Source organism: Chiloscyllium plagiosum, chromosome 19 (genome assembly GCF_004010195.1).
Source record: "Chiloscyllium plagiosum isolate BGI_BamShark_2017 chromosome 19, ASM401019v2, whole genome shotgun sequence".
Lineage (NCBI taxonomy): Eukaryota > Metazoa > Chordata > Chondrichthyes > Orectolobiformes > Hemiscylliidae > Chiloscyllium > Chiloscyllium plagiosum.
In genome coordinates, this window is record NC_057728.1 from 66336971 (window position 1) to 66341791 (window position 4821).

Sequence of the window (4821 nt, forward strand, 5' to 3'; positions counted from 1 at the left end):
AAACGGTAGGTGGTGGATGGTGGGCAGTGGGCGGTGGGTGGTGGATGGTGAGTCGTGGATGGTGGACGGTGGATGGTGGGTGGTGGACGGTGGGTGGTGTGTGGTGAATGGTGAGTGGTGGATGGTGGACGGTGGATGGTGGGTGGTGGACGGTGGGTGGTGTGTGGTGAATGGTGAGTGGTGGATGGTGGACGGTGGATGGTGGGTGGTGGACGGTGGGTGGTGTGTGGTGAATGGTGAGTGGTGGATGGTGGACGGTGGATGGTGGGTGGTGGACGGTGGGTGGTGTGTGGTGAATGGTGAGTGGTGGATGGTGGACGGTGGATGGTGGGTGGTGGACGGTGGGTGGTGTGTGGTGAATGGTGAGTGGTGGATGGTGGACGGTGGATGGTGGGTGGTGGACGGTGGGTGGTGTGTGGTGAATGGTGAGTGGTGGATGGTGGACGGTGGATGGTGGGTGGTGGACGGTGGGTGGTGTGTGGTGAATGGTGAGTGGTGGATGGTGGACGGTGGATGGTGGGTGGTGAATGGTGGGCGGTGGATGGTGGGTGGTGTACTGCAGGATGTACTGCAGAAATTCATCAAAGATCCTTCTAAATCCATAAGTACTTAGATCTAGAAAGAGATACATGGGAACACTACTTCCCTTCAAGTCACTCACTATCCTGACTTCGAAATATATCACCATTCCTTCCCTGTCACTGGGTCAAAGTCCTGGAATTCTCTCCTTCAGGACATTGTGGGTCTACCTACAGCACATGGACTGCAGCGGTTCGAGAAGGCAGCTCACCCCCACCTTCTCAAGGGGCAACTAGGAACAGCAGTAAATGTTGGCCCAGCCAGTGATGTCCCTATCCCATGATGGGGTCAGTTAGCTCAGGTGGGTGGATGGCTGGATTATGATGCAGAGTAATATCAATACTGTGTGCTCAATTCCTGCACCGGCTGAGGTTATCGTGAAGGACTCTCATTTTCAACCATCCCCCTCACCTGAGGAGCAGTGACTCTAAGATTAGACCACCACCAGTCATCTCTCTCTAATGTGAAAGTAGCTATCTGGGAATTTACCTCTTACTTATCCCAGGAAATAATTTAAAAAGAAAAGAATCAACAGAAATGGAACATGGTGGCTTAGAAATGAAAGATGATTTTCACTGTCTTCACTTACAATGAATGGAAATGAAACAAGTGTGTTTTCCTAAATTGGGCAGCAGTGTTGATTATCTCTTTCCCACGAACACTGATATCCCATTGGTTACCTCTGAAGATTTGTTAATTCTGGATTAAATTGCTGCTCGTACTTGGATTATTCATAATTAGAAACCAATCAATGCATTTCATATCAACAACAATCTTCAAAACAAGTGGTTAATATACAAACTGTGAGAAAGAACATTATATTTGTATTGTCTTTATATTGATAAAATAACACATACCAGGCCAGTCTCCAAAATCAAAGACATTAGAATAGAACAACCAGCATGATTTCATCAAAGGGAAATCACATCTAAAGAATTTATTGCAGTTATTTGAAGGGATACCGCAGAGGAAAGAGAGTCTGTAGATGTACACAACTTGATAAGGTGCCACATCAAAGGGTTGTTACAGGAAGCAACTCTATGATGCAGGGATAACATGCTGATGTGGAGAGAAGATTGGCTGGCCAACTAGAAAACAGAGAGTCAGAATTTGTTTTTGTTTTGTTTGTAATAGGCTTTTGTTTTTCTCAAAAACCTCCTCCTCTGCTTTTGGTTGCACTTCAGTCCCACGCTCCTGATCTTCGGGCACCCGGTACGGAGGAGGGAGGGCAGGTCTGAAGACCTCCTCGTGGGTCTGCTCCTGGGCCTGGCCAAACTGGCCATCAACAGGTCCAGGCAGCGGGCCGTGGAGGGGGTCGTTAGGGCCGACTGACTGCCCCTCTTCCGTGGTTACGTTAGGGCCCGGGTGTCCTTGGAGAAGGAGCACGCGGCGTCGACCAACACCCTGGAGTTGTTCATGGAGAGGTGGTCGCCGCAGGGAGTGGAGTGCATCATTTCTCCCTCCAACTCTATTTTGATTTAGTCCCCACCCACCCCTTCACTGTTTTGATCACACAGCACTGCCCTTTGATGTGAAGGGCACTGCTTGTCACTGGCCACTCGGGTCTTTTTCTATCTTCCTGGTGGTGGAAATTGAATAAAGATTCATAGACCTTGTGTCTCTCACTGTGTCTCACACCTGCACACACACACACCATGGGTGCTGGGGAAAAAATAAACACTACCGCAGTTAGGCGGTAGTGTGGGGGCTAAATTTTAAAAAAAAGAACAGGAAAAAAAAAATTGTCAGATCGGCAGGATGGAAGAAGTGGGGTCCCCCTAGGAGTCAGTGTTGAGGCTTCAACATTTTACAAATCACATCCATGACACTCAGATGACAGAAGTGAAGGCATGGTCACCAAGATAGACAGCATGTTGTGAAGAACAGGAAGTTACAGGTGGATATAGATGGGCTGAGTGAATAGTCAGATCTCTGGCTGATAGAGAATGATTGGGTTTCACAGTGCAGGACGTTGGTCTCAAGGGTCATACTGGGGTCATGCTGGTGCCGCAAAGTTTTCACCTGATATCACCTGATGAAGGAGCTTCGCTCTGAAAGCGAGTGTGCTTCCAATTAAACCTGTTGGACTATAACCTGGTGTTGTGTGATTTTTAACTTTGGACAAAAAGTTAGTGATTTTGGGGTGGCACAGTGACTCAGTGGTTAGTACTGTTGCCTCACAGTGCCAGGTACTCAGGTTCAATTCAGCCTCGGGTGACTGTGCGTGTGGAGTTTGCACATTCTCCTTTGTCTGTGGGTTTTCTCCCACAGTCCAAAGATGTGCAGTTAGATGGATTGGTCATGGGAAATCACCCATAATCGACAAGCTATGGTAAATGTGGGGTGATGGGGATAGATCTGGATGGGATGCTCTTCAGGAGGTTGAATGGCCTCTCTCTACATTGTAGGAATTCTATGGGGCTGCACCAATTATCCTTAAACTGAATCCCATAATCATGGATCAGTGCTCTCATATTTTTGCAATGATTGCTGACTGTAGGATGGCAATGTCAACAGTTAAACTCCCTTTTGTTGGAGATAATTGTTCCCTCGCAGTTGCGGGACATGATTGCCAATTGCTAATTATCAGCTAAAATATAAAGTTTGTCCAGGTCTTGCTGCTTGCAGTTTGTGGTTTAGTGTCAGAAAAGAAGTTTGTTGTAAAAGACCAATTAGTTCACTCGAAGAGTTCAGTGAAGGGAAACCTGTCCTTCCTGACATGGTCCAGTTCATGCTTTTTAATTGACTCTTAAAACCCTCAGTCCAACTATAATTACACAATAACCAGCTATTCGGCTGTGTTGTTTATATCTTAAAGAGAAGCAAGGGAAAAGGGAATTTCTGAATGTCCTCGACATTTCAGCATGCATGCGGCCGGATGAATTCAGAATAGGCCATTCAACCCCTTGAGCCTGCCCCACCATTTGAGATCTAACTACGTCACGTTCTCAATTAACCACCCCCCCCCCCCCCGGCTCATAACCTTCCATCCTCTTGAAGAACCTATCTACCACTACCTCAAAAAAAATTCAAAGATTACAGTTCCACCATGTTTTGAGGAAGAGAACTCTAAGGACTAATGATCTTCTGTAAGGAAGAAATTCTCCCGATCTGTGTCTGAGAAAGATAACCCTTTTATTTTTAAACATTGACCCTTATTCCAGATTCTCCCACAAGAGGAAACACCTCTCTCCCTTGTCAAACCCCTCAGAGTCAATCCAACCACCTCTTACACTCCGAGGCACCGGTGAATGCTGGTCCTGCCTGTCCAATTCTGTCTCAGAAGTCAACCCTGTTCCAGGCATTAATCTGATAACATTCATTTACATTCCTTCTTTAAATAAGGTGATAAATATTGTGCAGACTACTCCAGATGTGGCCTCACCAGTGCCCTGTATAACTGAAATATAAGCTAACTATTCTTGCATTCAATTCCCTTCACAGTCAGCCACCACATCCTGATGACATGCTGTACCTGCGGACTAACCTTTTGTGGTTCACGCACTGGGACACCCAGATCCCTCTGTATCTCAGAGCTCTGTAGCCTCTCACCATTTAGATAAGATGCTGCTTTTTTATTCCTTCTGCCAATTTCACATTTGCAATATAATACTCAGGGGTAGTTTCTTTACTCAGAGAGTAGTAGGGGCGTGGAATGGCCTGCCTGCAACAGTAGTAGACTCGCCATCGTTAAGGGCAATTAAATGGGCATTGGACATACATATAGATAAGAATGGAACGGTGTAGGTTAGGTAGGCATCAGACTATTTTCACAGGTCAGCGCAAAGTGGGAAGTTGCGTGTGGAGGCTGAAGAGATTGGGGAGACACTGAATGAATACTTTTCGTCAGTATTCAATCAGGAACAGGACATTGTTGTCAATGTGAGTACTGAGTCACAAGGGATAGCATTACAGCTGTGCTGAGGGAGGATATTCCCGGAAATACATCCAGGGAAACTATTTTAGTGGAACAGAGAAATAAGAAAGGGATGATCACCTTATTGGGATTGTATTGTAGACCCCCCAATAGTCAGAGGGAAATTGAGAAACAAACTTGTAAGGAGATCCCACTTATCTGTAAGAATAATAGGGTGGTTATGGTAGGGGATTTTAACTTTCCAAACATCGACTGGGACTGCCATAGTGTTAAGGGTTTAGATGGAGAGGAATTTGTTAAGTATGTACAAGACAATTTTCTGATTCAGTATGTGGGTGTACCGACTAGAGAAGGTGCAAAACTTG

At 46.1% G+C, this 4821-nt stretch overlaps 1 protein-coding gene across 6 annotated transcripts in view; it reads right to left on the bottom strand.

The window, feature by feature from the left end:
• Positions 1-4821, bottom strand: part of nav3 (neuron navigator 3) — a 219091-nt gene that overhangs the window by 105702 nt on the left and 108568 nt on the right. The window lies entirely within an intron of this gene.